General features: G+C 53.4%; 6 non-coding genes across 6 annotated transcripts; all 6 read left to right on the plus strand.

Moving 5' to 3' along the window:
* Window positions 1-3874: 3874 nt before the first annotated feature.
* On the plus strand, window positions 3875-3947 carry TRNAA-AGC (transfer RNA alanine (anticodon AGC)). Its single transcript has one exon. It is a non-coding gene; the product is annotated as a tRNA-Ala (tRNA).
* Window positions 3948-6086: 2139 nt separating this feature from the next.
* On the plus strand, window positions 6087-6159 carry TRNAA-AGC (transfer RNA alanine (anticodon AGC)). The gene has a single exon. It is a non-coding gene; the product is annotated as a tRNA-Ala (tRNA).
* A 2139-nt stretch (window positions 6160-8298) lies between these two features.
* Window positions 8299-8371, plus strand: TRNAA-AGC (transfer RNA alanine (anticodon AGC)). The gene has a single exon. It is a non-coding gene; the product is annotated as a tRNA-Ala (tRNA).
* Window positions 8372-12722: 4351 nt separating this feature from the next.
* TRNAA-AGC (transfer RNA alanine (anticodon AGC)) lies at window positions 12723-12795 on the plus strand. Its single transcript has one exon. It is a non-coding gene; the product is annotated as a tRNA-Ala (tRNA).
* A 2139-nt stretch (window positions 12796-14934) lies between these two features.
* On the plus strand, window positions 14935-15007 carry TRNAA-AGC (transfer RNA alanine (anticodon AGC)). Its single transcript has one exon. It is a non-coding gene; the product is annotated as a tRNA-Ala (tRNA).
* A 2139-nt stretch (window positions 15008-17146) lies between these two features.
* On the plus strand, window positions 17147-17219 carry TRNAA-AGC (transfer RNA alanine (anticodon AGC)). The gene has a single exon. It is a non-coding gene; the product is annotated as a tRNA-Ala (tRNA).
* The last annotated feature ends 2384 nt before the right edge of the window (window positions 17220-19603 follow it).

A 19603-nucleotide genomic window follows, 5' to 3' on the forward strand; every position in this document is an offset into this window, starting at 1 on the left:
ACCTCAACAACCACATGTGGATGTAGTTTGCCAGCGATTCCCACGGGGAGTGGGTCCATGTGGCAAAGTCACAATGTAGACGACTAGGCGTTTCCATTGATTTTCGACCAGCGAATCCCAAGTCAAGCGTGGGCGAGAGCTGGACTCTCCTAGACCAGCTGAGCGAGGGTGGTGGCAAGTGGCCCGGCGTGGAGCATTGGTGGTTCAGTGGTAGAATTCTCGCCTGCCACGCGGGAGGCCCGGGTTCGATTCCCGGCCAATGCAATTATGGGCTCTTTGTGTTTGCAGCGCTCTCCCCCAATTTCCAGCCCCGTGGAGTGCATCAAGGCACAAGGTGTTTCTTGTCGAGAATGTACTAGGCGGTGTGAGTGCTTTTTGAAACCAGCCTTCTCCCAATTACATCATTGAAACCCATGGGGCCATACCTCTGAAGGGGCTCAGTTGTCAAAGGTCGTAGGAGGGAAAAAAAAGGGGGGTGCAAACCTTCTACGCTAGGAAAGCGGGTGGCTCTCCTGGTGTCTAGCGGCCAGAGCAGGTTGTGGATTTTGCAAAACTGACTATATTTTACACATAGCCCAGGAGAGGACAGGGATCAGCCATAGCGCAAGCAACACACTCGAGCAAAGGGGGATTAGCTCAAGTGGCAGAGCGCTCGCTTTGCATGCGAGAGGTAGCGGGATCGATGCCCGCATTCTCCAAACGCAGCTTTCCTGGTTTCACGGGAGGCACCTTGCTTTTGTGTTTGATGTTGAAGCTTGGAACCGAGCGCCGTGAGCAACATGGGAAGCCGGAGTGCTCCTCATAACATGTGCCAAGGCATTGCCACGTTTTTGTGGTGGCATCTGTGGCTTCAGCCAAAGTCACGTAGGCAGTATTGGACAAAAGCAATCAATTAAAGAAAGCACGACCAGGCTTCCATGGCCAAGAGACAATATTCCATTAGGGGGAAAGGTGCCAGTGCCATGCTTACGCTGAGAGCTTTGGACTCGTTGAATCACCTGAATCAGGTTCAACTTCTCTTTGTGTGCGAAAGAAAGGCCTTTGGGCCCGCAAGCAAATATCGATTGGCATAGGAAAAGGCAACGTAGCAGAGGATGGTTTCGATCCATCGACCTCTGGGTTATGGGCCCAGCACGCTTCCGCTGCGCCACTCTGCTCTTGTCGCTGGCCATCCTCATGGATTTCGACAAGCGAATCCCAAGTCAAGCGTGGGCGAGAGCTGGACTCTCCTAGGCCAGCTGAGCGAGGGTGGTGGCGCCTGGCCCGGCGTGGAGCATTGGTGGTTCAGTGGTAGAATTCTCGCCTGCCACGCGGGAGGCCCGGGTTCGATTCCCGGCCAATGCAATTATGGGCTCTTGGTGTTTGTAGCTCTCTCCCCCAATTTCCAGCCCCATGGAATGCCTCAAGGCACAAGGTGTTTCTTGTCGAGAATGTATTAGGCGGTGTGAGTGCTTTTTGAAACCACCTTCTCCCAATGACATCATTGAAACCCATGGGGCCATACTTCAGAAGGGGCTCAGTTGTCCAAGGTCTTGGGGGAGTGGCTCTCCTGGTGTCTAGCGGCCAGAGCAAGTTGTGGATTTAGCAAAACTGCCTATAGTTTACACATAGCCCAGGAGAGGACAGGGATCAGCCATAGCACAAGCAACAACCTCAAGCAAAGGGGGATTAGCTCAAATGGTAGAGCGCTCGCTTAGCATATGAGAGGTAGCGGGATCGATGCCCGCATTCTCCAAATGCAGCTTTCCTGATTTGCCAGGAGACACCTTGCTTTTGTGTTTGATGTTGAAGCTTGGAACCGAGCGCCGTGAGCAACATGGGAAGCCGGAGTCCTCCTCATAACGCGTGCCAAGGCGTTGCCACGTTTTTGTGGTGGCAACTGTGGCTTCAGCCAAAGTCACGTAGGCAGTGTTGGACAAAAGCAATCTAGTAAACAAAGCACGAGCAGGCCTCCATGGCCAAGAGACAATATTTCATTAGCGCAAAAGGTGCCAGTGCCATGCTTACGCTGAGAGCTTTGGACTCGTTGAATCACCTGAATCAGGTTCAACTTCTCTTTGTGTGCGAAAGAAAGGCCTTTGGGCCCGCACGCAAGCAAATATCGATTGGCATAGGAAAGGGCAACGTAGCAGAGGATGGTTTCGATCCATCGACCTCTGGGTTATGGGCCCAGCACGCTTCCACTGCGCCACTCTGCTCTTGTCGCTGACCAACCTCAACAACCACATGTGGATGTAGTTTGCCAGCGATTCCCACGGGGAGTGGGTCCATGTGGCAAAGTCACAATGTAGACGACTAGGCGTTTCCATTGATTTTCGACCAGCGAATCCCAAGTCAAGCGTGGGCGAGAGCTGGACTCTCCTAGACCAGCTGAGCGAGGGTGGTGGCAAGTGGCCCGGCGTGGAGCATTGGTGGTTAAGTGGTAGAATTCTCGCCTGCCACGCGGGAGGCCCGGGTTCGATTCCCGGCCAATGCAATTATGGGCTCTTTGTGTTTGCAGCGCTCTCCCCCAATTTCCAGCCCCGTGGAGTGCATCAAGGCACAAGGTGTTTCTTGTCGAGAATGTACTAGGCGGTGTGAGTGCTTTTTGAAACCAGCCTTCTCCCAATTACATCATTGAAACCCATGGGGCCATACCTCTGAAGGGGCTCAGTTGTCAAAGGTCGTAGGAGGGAAAAAAAAGGGGGGTGCAAACCTTCTACGCTAGGAAAGCGGGTGGCTCTCCTGGTGTCTAGCGGCCAGAGCAGGTTGTGGATTTCGCAAAACTGACTATATTTTACACATAGCCCAGGAGAGGACAGGGATCAGCCATAGCGCAAGCAACACACTCGAGCAAAGGGGGATTAGCTCAAGTGGCAGAGCGCTCGCTTTGCATGCGAGAGGTAGCGGGATCGATGCCCGCATTCTCCAAACGCAGCTTTCCTGGTTTCACGGGAGGCACCTTGCTTTTGTGTTTGATGTTGAAGCTTGGAACCGAGCGCCGTGAGCAACATGGGAAGCCGGAGTGCTCCTCATAACATGTGCCAAGGCATTGCCACGTTTTTGTGGTGGCATCTGTGGCTTCAGCCAAAGTCACGTAGGCAGTATTGGACAAAAGCAATCAATTAAAGAAAGCACGACCAGGCTTCCATGGCCAAGAGACAATATTCCATTAGGGGGAAAGGTGCCAGTGCCATGCTTACGCTGAGAGCTTTGGACTCGTTGAATCACCTGAATCAGGTTCAACTTCTCTTTGTGTGCGAAAGAAAGGCCTTTGGGCCCGCAAGCAAATATCGATTGGCATAGGAAAAGGCAACGTAGCAGAGGATGGTTTCGATCCATCGACCTCTGGGTTATGGGCCCAGCACGCTTCCGCTGCGCCACTCTGCTCTTGTCGCTGGCCATCCTCATGGATTTCGACAAGCGAATCCCAAGTCAAGCGTGGGCGAGAGCTGGACTCTCCTAGGCCAGCTGAGCGAGGGTGGTGGCGCCTGGCCCGGCGTGGAGCATTGGTGGTTCAGTGGTAGAATTCTCGCCTGCCACGCGGGAGGCCCGGGTTCGATTCCCGGCCAATGCAATTATGGGCTCTTGGTGTTTGTAGCTCTCTCCCCCAATTTCCAGCCCCATGGAATGCCTCAAGGCACAAGGTGTTTCTTGTCGAGAATGTATTAGGCGGTGTGAGTGCTTTTTGAAACCACCTTCTCCCAATGACATCATTGAAACCCATGGGGCCATACTTCAGAAGGGGCTCAGTTGTCCAAGGTCTTGGGGGAGTGGCTCTCCTGGTGTCTAGCGGCCAGAGCAAGTTGTGGATTTAGCAAAACTGCCTATAGTTTACACATAGCCCAGGAGAGGACAGGGATCAGCCATAGCACAAGCAACAACCTCAAGCAAAGGGGGATTAGCTCAAATGGTAGAGCGCTCGCTTAGCATGCGAGAGGTAGCGGGATCGATGCCCGCATTCTCCAAATGCAGCTTTCCTGATTTGCCAGGAGACACCTTGCTTTTGTGTTTGATGTTGAAGCTTGGAACCGAGCGCCGTGAGCAACATGGGAAGCCGGAGTCCTCCTCATAACGCGTGCCAAGGCGTTGCCACGTTTTTGTGGTGGCAACTGTGGCTTCAGCCAAAGTCACGTAGGCAGTGTTGGACAAAAGCAATCTAGTAAACAAAGCACGAGCAGGCCTCCATGGCCAAGAGACAATATTTCATTAGCGCAAAAGGTGCCAGTGCCATGCTTACGCTGAGAGCTTTGGACTCGTTGAATCACCTGAATCAGGTTCAACTTCTCTTTGTGTGCGAAAGAAAGGCCTTTGGGCCCGCACGCAAGCAAATATCGATTGGCATAGAAAAAGGCAACGTAGCAGAGGATGGTTTCGATCCATCGACCTCTGGGTTATGGGCCCAGCACGCTTCCGCTGCGCCACTCTGCTCTTGTCGCTGACCAACCTCAACAACCACATGTGGATGTAGTTTGCCAGCGATTCCCACGGGGAGTGGGTCCATGTGGCAAAGTCACAATGTAGACGACTAGGCGTTTCCATTGATTTTCGACCAGCGAATCCCAAGTCAAGCGTGGGCGAGAGCTGGACTCTCCTAGACCAGCTGAGCAAGGGTGGTGGCAAGTGGCCCGGCGTGGAGCATTGGTGGTTCAGTGGTAGAATTCTCGCCTGCCACGCGGGAGGCCCGGGTTCGATTCCCGGCCAATGCAATTATGGGCTCTTTGTGTTTGCAGCGCTCTCCCCCAATTTCCAGCCCCGTGGAGTGCATCAAGGCACAAGGTGTTTCTTGTCGAGAATGTACTAGGCGGTGTGAGTGCTTTTTGAAACCAGCCTTCTCCCAATTACATCATTGAAACCCATGGGGCCATACCTCTGAAGGGGCTCAGTTGTCAAAGGTCGTAGGAGGGGAAAAAAAGGGGGGTGCAAACCTTCTACGCTAGGAAAGCGGGTGGCTCTCCTGGTGTCTAGCGGCCAGAGCAGGTTGTGGATTTCGCAAAACTGACTATATTTTACACATAGCCCAGGAGAGGACAGGGATCAGCCATAGCGCAAGCAACACACTCGAGCAAAGGGGGATTAGCTCAAGTGGCAGAGCGCTCGCTTTGCATGCGAGAGGTAGCGGGATCGATGCCCGCATTCTCCAAACGCAGCTTTCCTGGTTTCACGGGAGGCACCTTGCTTTTGTGTTTGATGTTGAAGCTTGGAACCGAGCGCCGTGAGCAACATGGGAAGCCGGAGTGCTCCTCATAACATGTGCCAAGGCATTGCCACGTTTTTGTGGTGGCATCTGTGGCTTCAGCCAAAGTCACGTAGGCAGTATTGGACAAAAGCAATCAATTAAAGAAAGCACGACCAGGCTTCCATGGCCAAGAGACAATATTCCATTAGGGGGAAAGGTGCCAGTGCCATGCTTACGCTGAGAGCTTTGGACTCGTTGAATCACCTGAATCAGGTTCAACTTCTCTTTGTGTGCGAAAGAAAGGCCTTTGGGCCCGCAAGCAAATATCGATTGGCATAGGAAAAGGCAACGTAGCAGAGGATGGTTTCGATCCATCGACCTCTGGGTTATGGGCCCAGCACGCTTCCGCTGCGCCACTCTGCTCTTGTCGCTGACCATCCTCATGGATTTCGACAAGCGAATCCCAAGTCAAGCGTGGGCGAGAGCTGGACTCTCCTAGGCCAGCTGAGCGAGGGTGGTGGCGCCTGGCCCGGCGTGGAGCATTGGTGGTTCAGTGGTAGAATTCTCGCCTGCCACGCGGGAGGCCCGGGTTCGATTCCCGGCCAATGCAATTATGGGCTCTTGGTGTTTGTAGCTCTCTCCCCCAATTTCCAGCCCCATGGAATGCCTCAAGGCACAAGGTGTTTCTTGTCGAGAATGTATTAGGCGGTGTGAGTGCTTTTTGAAACCACCTTCTCCCAATGACATCATTGAAACCCATGGGGCCATACTTCAGAAGGGGCTCAGTTGTCCAAGGTCTTGGGGGAGTGGCTCTCCTGGTGTCTAGCGGCCAGAGCAAGTTGTGGATTTAGCAAAACTGCCTATAGTTTACACATAGCCCAGGAGAGGACAGGGATCAGCCATAGCACAAGCAACAACCTCAAGCAAAGGGGGATTAGCTCAAATGGTAGAGCGCTCGCTTAGCATGCGAGAGGTAGCGGGATCGATGCCCGCATTCTCCAAATGCAGCTTTCCTGATTTGCCAGGAGACACCTTGCTTTTGTGTTTGATGTTGAAGCTTGGAACCGAGCGCCGTGAGCAACATGGGAAGCCGGAGTCCTCCTCATAACGCGTGCCAAGGCGTTGCCACGTTTTTGTGGTGGCAACTGTGGCTTCAGCCAAAGTCACGTAGGCAGTGTTGGACAAAAGCAATCTAGTAAACAAAGCACGAGCAGGCCTCCATGGCCAAGAGACAATATTTCATTAGCGCAAAAGGTGCCAGTGCCATGCTTACGCTGAGAGCTTTGGACTCGTTGAATCACCTGAATCAGGTTCAACTTCTCTTTGTGTGCGAAAGAAAGGCCTTTGGGCCCGCACGCAAGCAAATATCGATTGGCATAGGAAAGGGCAACGTAGCAGAGGATGGTTTCGATCCATCGACCTCTGGGTTATGGGCCCAGCACGCTTCCGCTGCGCCACTCTGCTCTTGTCGCTGACCAACCTCAACAACCACATGTGGATGTAGTTTGCCAGCGATTCCCACGGGGAGTGGGTCCATGTGGCAAAGTCACAATGTAGACGACTAGGCGTTTCCATTGATTTTCGACCAGCGAATCCCAAGTCAAGCGTGGGCGAGAGCTGGACTCTCCTAGACCAGCTGAGCGAGGGTGGTGGCAAGTGGCCCGGCGTGGAGCATTGGTGGTTAAGTGGTAGAATTCTCGCCTGCCACGCGGGAGGCCCGTGTTCGATTCCCGGCCAATGCAATTATGGGCTCTTTGTGTTTGCAGCGCTCTCCCCCAATTTCCAGCCCCGTGGAGTGCATCAAGGCACAAGGTGTTTCTTGTCGAGAATGTACTAGGCGGTGTGAGTGCTTTTTGAAACCAGCCTTCTCCCAATTACATCATTGAAACCCATGGGGCCATACCTCTGAAGGGGCTCAGTTGTCAAAGGTCGTAGGAGGGAAAAAAAAGGGGGGTGCAAACCTTCTACGCTAGGAAAGCGGGTGGCTCTCCTGGTGTCTAGCGGCCAGAGCAGGTTGTGGATTTCGCAAAACTGACTATATTTTACACATAGCCCAGGAGAGGACAGGGATCAGCCATAGCGCAAGCAACACACTCGAGCAAAGGGGGATTAGCTCAAGTGGCAGAGCGCTCGCTTTGCATGCGAGAGGTAGCGGGATCGATGCCCGCATTCTCCAAACGCAGCTTTCCTGGTTTCACGGGAGGCACCTTGCTTTTGTGTTTGATGTTGAAGCTTGGAACCGAGCGCCGTGAGCAACATGGGAAGCCGGAGTGCTCCTCATAACATGTGCCAAGGCATTGCCACGTTTTTGTGGTGGCATCTGTGGCTTCAGCCAAAGTCACGTAGGCAGTATTGGACAAAAGCAATCAATTAAAGAAAGCACGACCAGGCTTCCATGGCCAAGAGACAATATTCCATTAGGGGGAAAGGTGCCAGTGCCATGCTTACGCTGAGAGCTTTGGACTCGTTGAATCACCTGAATCAGGTTCAACTTCTCTTTGTGTGCGAAAGAAAGGCCTTTGGGCCCGCAAGAAAATATCGATTGGCATAGGAAAAGGCAACGTAGCAGAGGATGGTTTCGATCCATCGACCTCTGGGTTATGGGCCCAGCACGCTTCCGCTGCGCCACTCTGCTCTTGTCGCTGGCCATCCTCATGGATTTCGACAAGCGAATCCCAAGTCAAGCGTGGGCGAGAGCTGGACTCTCCTAGGCCAGCTGAGCGAGGGTGGTGGCGCCTGGCCCGGCGTGGAGCATTGGTGGTTCAGTGGTAGAATTCTCGCCTGCCACGCGGGAGGCCCGGGTTCGATTCCCGGCCAATGCAATTATGGGCTCTTGGTGTTTGTAGCTCTCTCCCCCAATTTCCAGCCCCATGGAATGCCTCAAGGCACAAGGTGTTTCTTGTCGAGAATGTATTAGGCGGTGTGAGTGCTTTTTGAAACCACCTTCTCCCAATGACATCATTGAAACCCATGGGGCCATACTTCAGAAGGGGCTCAGTTGTCCAAGGTCTTGGGGGAGTGGCTCTCCTGGTGTCTAGCGGCCAGAGCAAGTTGTGGATTTAGCAAAACTGCCTATAGTTTACACATAGCCCAGGAGAGGACAGGGATCAGCCATAGCACAAGCAACAACCTCAAGCAAAGGGGGATTAGCTCAAATGGTAGAGCGCTCGCTTAGCATGCGAGAGGTAGCGGGATCGATGCCCGCATTCTCCAAATGCAGCTTTCCTGATTTGCCAGGAGACACCTTGCTTTTGTGTTTGATGTTGAAGCTTGGAACCGAGCGCCGTGAGCAACATGGGAAGCCGGAGTCCTCCTCATAACGCGTGCCAAGGCGTTGCCACGTTTTTGTGGTGGCAACTGTGGCTTCAGCCAAAGTCACGTAGGCAGTGTTGGACAAAAGCAATCTAGTAAACAAAGCACGAGCAGGCCTCCATGGCCAAGAGACAATATTTCATTAGCGCAAAAGGTGCCAGTGCCATGCTTACGCTGAGAGCTTTGGACTCGTTGAATCACCTGAATCAGGTTCAACTTCTCTTTGTGTGCGAAAGAAAGGCCTTTGGGCCCGCACGCAAGCAAATATCGATTGGCATAGAAAAAGGCAACGTAGCAGAGGATGGTTTCGATCCATCGACCTCTGGGTTATGGGCCCAGCACGCTTCCGCTGCGCCACTCTGCTCTTGTCGCTGACCAACCTCAACAACCACATGTGGATGTAGTTTGCCAGCGATTCCCACGGGGAGTGGGTCCATGTGGCAAAGTCACAATGTAGACGACTAGGCGTTTCCATTGATTTTCGACCAGCGAATCCCAAGTCAAGCGTGGGCGAGAGCTGGACTCTCCTAGACCAGCTGAGCGAGGGTGGTGGCAAGTGGCCCGGCGTGGAGCATTGGTGGTTCAGTGGTAGAATTCTCGCCTGCCACGCGGGAGGCCCGGGTTCGATTCCCGGCCAATGCAATTATGGGCTCTTTGTGTTTGCAGCGCTCTCCCCCAATTTCCAGCCCCGTGGAGTGCATCAAGGCACAAGGTGTTTCTTGTCGAGAATGTACTAGGCGGTGTGAGTGCTTTTTGAAACCAGCCTTCTCCCAATTACATCATTGAAACCCATGGGGCCATACCTCTGAAGGGGCTCAGTTGTCAAAGGTCGTAGGAGGGAAAAAAAAGGGGGGTGCAAACCTTCTACGCTAGGAAAGCGGGTGGCTCTCCTGGTGTCTAGCGGCCAGAGCAGGTTGTGGATTTCGCAAAACTGACTATATTTTACACATAGCCCAGGAGAGGACAGGGATCAGCCATAGCGCAAGCAACACACTCGAGCAAAGGGGGATTAGCTCAAGTGGCAGAGCGCTCGCTTTGCATGCGAGAGGTAGCGGGATCGATGCCCGCATTCTCCAAACGCAGCTTTCCTGGTTTCACGGGAGGCACCTTGCTTTTGTGTTTGATGTTGAAGCTTGGAACCGAGCGCCGTGAGCAACATGGGAAGCCGGAGTGCTCCTCATAACATGTGCCAAGGCATTGCCACGTTTTTGTGGTGGCATCTGTGGCTTCAGCCAAAGTCACGTAGGCAGTATTGGACAAAAGCAATCAATTAAAGAAAGCACGACCAGGCTTCCATGGCCAAGAGACAATATTCCATTAGGGGGAAAGGTGCCAGTGCCATGCTTACGCTGAGAGCTTTGGACTCGTTGAATCACCTGAATCAGGTTCAACTTCTCTTTGTGTGCGAAAGAAAGGCCTTTGGGCCCGCAAGCAAATATCGATTGGCATAGGAAAAGGCAACGTAGCAGAGGATGGTTTCGATCCATCGACCTCTGGGTTATGGGCCCAGCACGCTTCCGCTGCGCCACTCTGCTCTGGTCGCTGGCCATCCTCATGGATTTCGACAAGCGAATCCCAAGTCAAGCGTGGGCGAGAGCTGGACTCTCCTAGGCCAGCTGAGCGAGGGTGGTGGCGCCTGGCCCGGCGTGGAGCATTGGTGGTTCAGTGGTAGAATTCTCGCCTGCCACGCGGGAGGCCCGGGTTCGATTCCCGGCCAATGCAATTATGGGCTCTTGGTGTTTGTAGCTCTCTCCCCCAATTTCCAGCCCCATGGAATGCCTCAAGGCACAAGGTGTTTCTTGTCGAGAATGTATTAGGCGGTGTGAGTGCTTTTTGAAACCACCTTCTCCCAATGACATCATTGAAACCCATGGGGCCATACTTCAGAAGGGGCTCAGTTGTCCAAGGTCTTGGGGGAGTGGCTCTCCTGGTGTCTAGCGGCCAGAGCAAGTTGTGGATTTAGCAAAACTGCCTATAGTTTACACATAGCCCAGGAGAGGACAGGGATCAGCCATAGCACAAGCAACAACCTCAAGCAAAGGGGGATTAGCTCAAATGGTAGAGCGCTCGCTTAGCATGCGAGAGGTAGTGGGATCGATGCCCGCATTCTCCAAATGCAGCTTTCCTGATTTGCCAGGAGACACCTTGCTTTTGTGTTTGATGTTGAAGCTTGGAACCGAGCGCCGTGAGCAACATGGGAAGCCGGAGTCCTCCTCATAACGCGTGCCAAGGCGTTGCCACGTTTTTGTGGTGGCAACTGTGGCTTCAGCCAAAGTCACGTAGGCAGTGTTGGACAAAAGCAATCTAGTAAACAAAGCACGAGCAGGCCTCCATGGCCAAGAGACAATATTTCATTAGCGCAAAAGGTGCCAGTGCCATGCTTACGCTGAGAGCTTTGGACTCGTTGAATCACCTGAATCAGGTTCAACTTCTCTTTGTGTGCGAAAGAAAGGCCTTTGGGCCCGCACGCAAGCAAATATCGATTGGCATAGGAAAGGGCAACGTAGCAGAGGATGGTTTCGATCCATCGACCTCTGGGTTATGGGCCCAGCACGCTTCCGCTGCGCCACTCTGCTCTTGTCGCTGACCAACCTCAACAACCACATGTGGATGTAGTTTGCCAGCGATTCCCACGGGGAGTGGGTCCATGTGGCAAAGTCACAATGTAGACGACTAGGCGTTTCCATTGATTTTCGACCAGCGAATCCCAAGTCAAGCGTGGGCGAGAGCTGGACTCTCCTAGACCAGCTGAGCGAGGGTGGTGGCAAGTGGCCCGGCGTGGAGCATTGGTGGTTCAGTGGTAGAATTCTCGCCTGCCACGCGGGAGGCCCGGGTTCGATTCCCGGCCAATGCAATTATGGGCTCTTTGTGTTTGCAGCGCTCTCCCCCAATTTCCAGCCCCGTGGAGTGCATCAAGGCACAAGGTGTTTCTTGTCGAGAATGTACTAGGCGGTGTGAGTGCTTTTTGAAACCAGCCTTCTCCCAATTACATCATTGAAACCCATGGGGCCATACCTCTGAAGGGGCTCAGTTGTCAAAGGTCGTAGGAGGGAAAAAAAAGGGGGGTGCAAACCTTCTACGCTAGGAAAGCGGGTGGCTCTCCTGGTGTCTAGCGGCCAGAGCAGGTTGTGGATTTCGCAAAACTGACTATATTTTACACATAGCCCAGGAGAGGACAGGGATCAGCCATAGCGCAAGCAACACACTCGAGCAAAGGGGGATTAGCTCAAGTGGCAGAGCGCTCGCTTTGCATGCGAGAGGTAGCGGGATCGATGCCCGCATTCTCCAAACGCAGCTTTCCTGGTTTCACGGGAGGCACCTTGCTTTTGTGTTTGATGTTGAAGCTTGGAACCGAGCGCCGTGAGCAACATGGGAAGCCGGAGTGCTCCTCATAACATGTGCCAAGGCATTGCCACGTTTTTGTGGTGGCATCTGTGGCTTCAGCCAAAGTCACGTAGGCAGTATTGGACAAAAGCAATCAATTAAAGAAAGCACGACCAGGCTTCCATGGCCAAGAGACAATATTCCATTAGGGGGAAAGGTGCCAGTGCCATGCTTACGCTGAGAGCTTTGGACTCGTTGAATCACCTGAATCAGGTTCAACTTCTCTTTGTGTGCGAAAGAAAGGCCTTTGGGCCCGCAAGCAAATATCGATTGGCATAGGAAAAGGCAACGTAGCAGAGGATGGTTTCGATCCATCGACCTCTGGGTTATGGGCCCAGCACGCTTCTGCTGCGCCACTCTGCTCTTGTCGCTGACCATCCTCATGGATTTCGACAAGCGAATCCCAAGTCAAGCGTGGGCGAGAGCTGGACTCTCCTAGGCCAGCTGAGCGAGGGTGGTGGCGCCTGGCCCGGCGTGGAGCATTGGTGGTTCAGTGGTAGAATTCTCGCCTGCCACGCGGGAGGCCCGGGTTCGATTCCCGGCCAATGCAATTATGGGCTCTTGGTGTTTGTAGCTCTCTCCCCCAATTTCCAGCCCCATGGAATGCCTCAAGGCACAAGGTGTTTCTTGTCGAGAATGTATTAGGCGGTGTGAGTGCTTTTTGAAACCACCTTCTCCCAATGACATCATTGAAACCCATGGGGCCATACTTCAGAAGGGGCTCAGTTGTCCAAGGTCTTGGGGGAGTGGCTCTCCTGGTGTCTAGCGGCCAGAGCAAGTTGTGGATTTAGCAAAACTGCCTATAGTTTACACATAGCCCAGGAGAGGACAGGGATCAGCCATAGCACAAGCAACAACCTCAAGCAAAGGGGGATTAGCTCAAATGGTAGAGCGCTCGCTTAGCATGCGAGAGGTAGCGGGATCGATGCCCGCATTCTCCAAATGCAGCTTTCCTGATTTGCCAGGAGACACCTTGCTTTTGTGTTTGATGTTGAAGCTTGGAACCGAGCGCCGTGAGCAACATGGGAAGCCGGAGTCCTCCTCATAACGCGTGCCAAGGCGTTGCCACGTTTTTGTGGTGGCAACTGTGGCTTCAGCCAAAGTCACGTAGGCAGTGTTGGACAAAAGCAATCTAGTAAACAAAGCACGAGCAGGCCTCCATGGCCAAGAGACAATATTTCATTAGCGCAAAAGGTGCCAGTGCCATGCTTACGCTGAGAGCTTTGGACTCGTTGAATCACCTGAATCAGGTTCAACTTCTCTTTGTGTGCGAAAGAAAGGCCTTTGGGCCCGCACGCAAGCAAATATCGATTGGCATAGGAAAGGGCAACGTAGCAGAGGATGGTTTCGATCCATCGACCTCTGGGTTATGGGCCCAGCACGCTTCCGCTGCGCCACTCTGCTCTTGTCGCTGACCAACCTCAACAACCACATGTGGATGTAGTTTGCCAGCGATTCCCACGGGGAGTGGGTCCATGTGGCAAAGTCACAATGTAGACGACTAGGCGTTTCCATTGATTTTCGACCAGCGAATCCCAAGTCAAGCGTGGGCGAGAGCTGGACTCTCCTAGACCAGCTGAGCGAGGGTGGTGGCAAGTGGCCCGGCGTGGAGCATTGGTGGTTCAGTGGTAGAATTCTCGCCTGCCACGCGGGAGGCCCGGGTTCGATTCCCGGCCAATGCAATTATGGGCTCTTTGTGTTTGCAGCGCTCTCCACCAATTTCCAGCCCCGTGGAGTGCATCAAGGCACAAGGTGTTTCTTGTCGAGAATGTACTAGGCGGTGTGAGTGCTTTTTGAAACCAGCCTTCTCCCAATTACATCATTGAAACCCATGGGGCCATACCTCTGAAGGGGCTCAGTTGTCAAAGGTCGTAGGAGGGAAAAAAAAGGGGGGTGCAAACCTTCTACGCTAGGAAAGCGGGTGGCTCTCCTGGTGTCTAGCGGCCAGAGCAGGTTGTGGATTTCGCAAAACTGACTATATTTTACACATAGCCCAGGAGAGGACAGGGATCAGCCATAGCGCAAGCAACACACTCGAGCAAAGGGGGATTAGCTCAAGTGGCAGAGCGCTCGCTTTGCATGCGAGAGGTAGCGGGATCGATGCCCGCATTCTCCAAACGCAGCTTTCCTGGTTTCACGGGAGGCACCTTGCTTTTGTGTTTGATGTTGAAGCTTGGAACCGAGCGCCGTGAGCAACATGGGAAGCCGGAGTGCTCCTCATAACATGTGCCAAGGCATTGCCACGTTTTTGTGGTGGCATCTGTGGCTTCAGCCAAAGTCACGTAGGCAGTATTGGACAAAAGCAATCAATTAAAGAAAGCACGACCAGGCTTCCATGGCCAAGAGACAATATTCCATTAGGGGGAAAGGTGCCAGTGCCATGCTTACGCTGAGAGCTTTGGACTCGTTGAATCACCTGAATCAGGTTCAACTTCTCTTTGTGTGCGAAAGAAAGGCCTTTGGGCCCGCAAGCAAATATCGATTGGCATAGGAAAAGGCAACGTAGCAGAGGATGGTTTCGATCCATCGACCTCTGGGTTATGGGCCCAGCACGCTTCCGCTGCGCCACTCTGCTCTTGTCGCTGGCCATCCTCATGGATTTCGACAAGCGAATCCCAAGTCAAGCGTGGGCGAGAGCTGGACTCTCCTAGGCCAGCTGAGCGAGGGTGGTGGCGCCTGGCCCGGCGTGGAGCATTGGTGGTTCAGTGGTAGAATTCTCGCCTGCCACGCGGGAGGCCCGGGTTCGATTCCCGGCCAATGCAATTATGGGCTCTTGGTGTTTGTAGCTCTCTCCCCCAATTTCCAGCCCCATGGAATGCCTCAAGGCACAAGGTGTTTCTTGTCGAGAATGTATTAGGCGGTGTGAGTGCTTTTTGAAACCACCTTCTCCCAATGACATCATTGAAACCCATGGGGCCATACTTCAGAAGGGGCTCAGTTGTCCAAGGTCTTGGGGGAGTGGCTCTCCTGGTGTCTAGCGGCCAGAGCAAGTTGTGGATTTAGCAAAACTGCCTATAGTTTACACATAGCCCAGGAGAGGACAGGGATCAGCCATAGCACAAGCAACAACCTCAAGCAAAGGGGGATTAGCTCAAATGGTAGAGCGCTCGCTTAGCATGCGAGAGGTAGCGGGATCGATGCCCGCATTCTCCAAATGCAGCTTTCCTGATTTGCCAGGAGACACCTTGCTTTTGTGTTTGATGTTGAAGCTTGGAACCGAGCGCCGTGAGCAACATGGGAAGCCGGAGTCCTCCTCATAACGCGTGCCAAGGCGTTGCCACGTTTTTGTGGTGGCAACTGTGGCTTCAGCCAAAGTCACGTAGGCAGTGTTGGACAAAAGCAATCTAGTAAACAAAGCACGAGCAGGCCTCCATGGCCAAGAGACAATATTTCATTAGCGCAAAAGGTGCCAGTGCCATGCTTACGCTGAGAGCTTTGGACTCGTTGAATCACCTGAATCAGGTTCAACTTCTCTTTGTGTGCGAAAGAAAGGCCTTTGGGCCCGCACGCAAGCAAATATCGATTGGCATAGGAAAGGGCAACGTAGCAGAGGATGGTTTCGATCCATCGACCTCTGGGTTATGGGCCCAGCACGCTTCCGCTGCGCCACTCTGCTCTTGTCGCTGACCAACCTCAACAACCACATGTGGATGTAGTTTGCCAGCGATTCCCACGGGGAGTGGGTCCATGTGGCAAAGTCACAATGTAGACGACTAGGCGTTTCCATTGATTTTCGACCAGCGAATCCCAAGTCAAGCGTGGGCGAGAGCTGGACTCTCCTAGACCAGCTGAGCGAGGGTGGTGGCAAGTGGCCCGGCGTGGAGCATTGGTGGTTAAGTGGTAGAATTCTCACCTGCCACGCGGGAGGCCCGGGTTCGATTCCCGGCCAATGCAATTATGGGCTCTTTGTGTTTGCAGCGCTCTCCCCCAATTTCCAGCCCCGTGGAGTGCATCAAGGCACAAGGTGTTTCTTGTCGAGAATGTACTAGGCGGTGTGAGTGCTTTTTGAAACCAGCCTTCTCCCAATTACATCATTGAAACCCATGGGGCCATACCTCTGAAGGGGCTCAGTTGTCAAAGGTCGTAGGAGGGAAAAAAAAGGGGGGTGCAAACCTTCTACGCTAGGAAAGCGGGTGGCTCTCCTGGTGTCTAGCGGCCAGAGCAGGTTGTGGATTTCGCAAAACTGACTATATTTTACACATAGCCCAGGAGAGGACAGGGATCAGCCATAGCGCAAGCAACACACTCAAGCAAAGGGGGATTAGCTCAAGTGGCAGAGCGCTCGCTTTGCATGCGAGAGGTAGCGGGATCGATGCCCGCATTCTCCAAACGCAGCTTTCCTGGTTTCACGGGAGGCACCTTGCTTTTGTGTTTGATGTTGAAGCTTGGAACCGAGCGCCGTGAGCAACATGGGAAGCCGGAGTGCTCCTCATAACATGTGCCAAGGCATTGCCACGTTTTTGTGGTGGCATCTGTGGCTTCAGCCAAAGTCACGTAGGCAGTATTGGACAAAAGCAATCAATTAAAGAAAGCACGACCAGGCTTCCATGGCCAAGAGACAATATTCCATTAGGGGGAAAGGTGCCAGTGCCATGCTTACGCTGAGAGCTTTGGACTCGTTGAATCACCTGAATCAGGTTCAACTTCTCTTTGTGTGCGAAAGAAAGGCCTTTGGGCCCGCAAGCAAATATCGATTGGCATAGGAAAAGGCAACGTAGCAGAGGATGGTTTCGATCCATCGACCTCTGGGTTATGGGCCCAGCACGCTTCCGCTGCGCCACTCTGCTCTTGTCGCTGGCCATCCTCATGGATTTCGACAAGCGAATCCCAAGTCAAGCGTGGGCGAGAGCTGGACTCTCCTAGGCCAGCTGAGCGAGGGTGGTGGCGCCTGGCCCGGCGTGGAGCATTGGTGGTTCAGTGGTAGAATTCTCGCCTGCCACGCGGGAGGCCCGGGTTCGATTCCCGGCCAATGCAATTATGGGCTCTTGGTGTTTGTAGCTCTCTCCCCCAATTTCCAGCCCCATGGAATGCCTCAAGGCACAAGGTGTTTCTTGTCGAGAATGTATTAGGCGGTGTGAGTGCTTTTTGAAACCACCTTCTCCCAATGACATCATTGAAACCCATGGGGCCATACTTCAGAAGGGGCTCAGTTGTCCAAGGTCTTGGGGGAGTGGCTCTCCTGGTGTCTAGCGGCCAGAGCAAGTTGTGGATTTAGCAAAACTGCCTATAGTTTACACATAGCCCAGGAGAGGACAGGGATCAGCCATAGCACAAGCAACAACCTCAAGCAAAGGGGGATTAGCTCAAATGGTAGAGCGCTCGCTTAGCATGCGAGAGGTAGCGGGATCGATGCCCGCATTCTCCAAATGCAGCTTTCCTGATTTGCCAGGAGACACCTTGCTTTTGTGTTTGATGTTGAAGCTTGGAACCGAGCGCCGTGAGCAACATGGGAAGCCGGAGTCCTCCTCATAACGCGTGCCAAGGCGTTGCCACGTTTTTGTGGTGGCAACTGTGGCTTCAGCCAAAGTCACGTAGGCAGTGTTGGACAAAAGCAATCTAGTAAACAAAGCACGAGCAGGCCTCCATGGCCAAGAGACAATATTTCATTAGCGCAAAAGGTGCCAGTGCCATGCTTACGCTGAGAGCTTTGGACTCGTTGAATCACCTGAATCAGGTTCAACTTCTCTTTGTGTGCGAAAGAAAGGCCTTTGGGCCCGCACGCAAGCAAATATCGATTGGCATAGAAAAAGGCAACGTAGCAGAGGATGGTTTCGATCCATCGACCTCTGGGTTATGGGCCCAGCACGCTTCCGCTGCGCCACTCTGCTCTTGTCGCTGACCAACCTCAACAACCACATGTGGATGTAGTTTGCCAGCGATTCCCACGGGGAGTGGGTCCATGTGGCAAAGTCACAATGTAGACGACTAGGCGTTTCCATTGATTTTCGACCAGCGAATCCCAAGTCAAGCGTGGGCGAGAGCTGGACTCTCCTAGACCAGCTGAGCGAGGGTGGTGGCAAGTGGCCCGGCGTGGAGCATTGGTGGTTCAGTGGTAGAATTCTCGCCTGCCACGCGGGAGGCCCGGGTTCGATTCCCGGCCAATGCAATTATGGGCTCTTTGTGTTTGCAGCGCTCTCCCCCAATTTCCAGCCCCGTGGAGTGCATCAAGGCACAAGGTGTTTCTTGTCGAGAATGTACTAGGCGGTGTGAGTGCTTTTTGAAACCAGCCTTCTCCCAATTACATCATTGAAACCCATGGGGCCATACCTCTGAAGGGGCTCAGTTGTCAAAGGTCGTAGGAGGGAAAAAAAAGGGGGGTGCAAACCTTCTACGCTAGGAAAGCGGGTGGCTCTCCTGGTGTCTAGCGGCCAGAGCAGGTTGTGGATTTCGCAAAACTGACTATATTTTACACATAGCCCAGGAGAGGACAGGGATCAGCCATAGCGCAAGCAACACACTCGAGCAAAGGGGGATTAGCTCAAGTGGCAGAGCGCTCGCTTTGCATGCGAGAGGTAGCGGGATCGATGCCCGCATTCTCCAAACGCAGCTTTCCTGGTTTCACGGGAGGCACCTTGCTTTTGTGTTTGATGTTGAAGCTTGGAACCGAGCGCCGTGAGCAACATGGGAAGCCGGAGTGCTCCTCATAACATGTGCCAAGGCATTGCCACGTTTTTGTGGTGGCATCTGTGGCTTCAGCCAAAGTCACGTAGGCAGTATTGGACAAAAGCAATCAATTAAAGAAAGCACGACCAGGCTTCCATGGCCAAGAGACAATATTCCATTAGGGGGAAAGGTGCCAGTGCCATGCTTACGCTGAGAGCTTTGGACTCGTTGAATCACCTGAATCAGGTTCAACTTCTCTTTGTGTGCGAAAGAAAGGCCTTTGGGCCCGCAAGCAAATATCGATTGGCATAGGAAAAGGCAACGTAGCAGAGGATGGTTTCGATCCATCGACCTCTGGGTTATGGGCCCAGCACGCTTCCGCTGCGCCACTCTGCTCTTGTCGCTGACCATCCTCATGGATTTCGACAAGCGAATCCCAAGTCAAGCGTGGGCGAGAGCTGGACTCTCCTAGGCCAGCTGAGCGAGGGTGGTGGCGCCTGGCCCGGCGTGGAGCATTGGTGGTTCAGTGGTAGAATTCTCGCCTGCCACGCGGGAGGCCCGGGTTCGATTCCCGGCCAATGCAATTATGGGCTCTTGGTGTTTGTAGCTCTCTCCCCCAATTTCCAGCCCCATGGAATGCCTCAAGGCACAAGGTGTTTCTTGTCGAGAATGTATTAGGCGGTGTGAGTGCTTTTTGAAACCACCTTCTCCCAATGACATCATTGAAACCCATGGGGCCATACTTCAGAAGGGGCTCAGTTGTCCAAGGTCTTGGGGGAGTGGCTCTCCTGGTGTCTAGCGGCCAGAGCAAGTTGTGGATTTAGCAAAACTGCCTATAGTTTACACATAGCCCAGGAGAGGACAGGGATCAGCCATAGCACAAGCAACAACCTCAAGCAAAGGGGGATTAGCTCAAATGGTAGAGCGCTCGCTTAGCATGCGAGAGGTAGCGGGATCGATGCCTGCATTCTCCAAATGCAGCTTTCCTGATTTGCCAGGAGACACCTTGCTTTTGTGTTTGATGTTGAAGCTTGGAACCGAGCGCCGTGAGCAACATGGGAAGCCGGAGTCCTCCTCATAACGCGTGCCAAGGCGTTGCCACGTTTTTGTGGTGGCAACTGTGGCTTCAGCCAAAGTCACGTAGGC

Source organism: Lithobates pipiens, unplaced genomic scaffold, assembly GCF_037356315.1.
Source record: "Lithobates pipiens isolate NorthernLeopardFrog02 unplaced genomic scaffold, aLitPip1_a1.2 Scaffold_18, whole genome shotgun sequence".
NCBI lineage: Eukaryota > Metazoa > Chordata > Amphibia > Anura > Ranidae > Lithobates > Lithobates pipiens.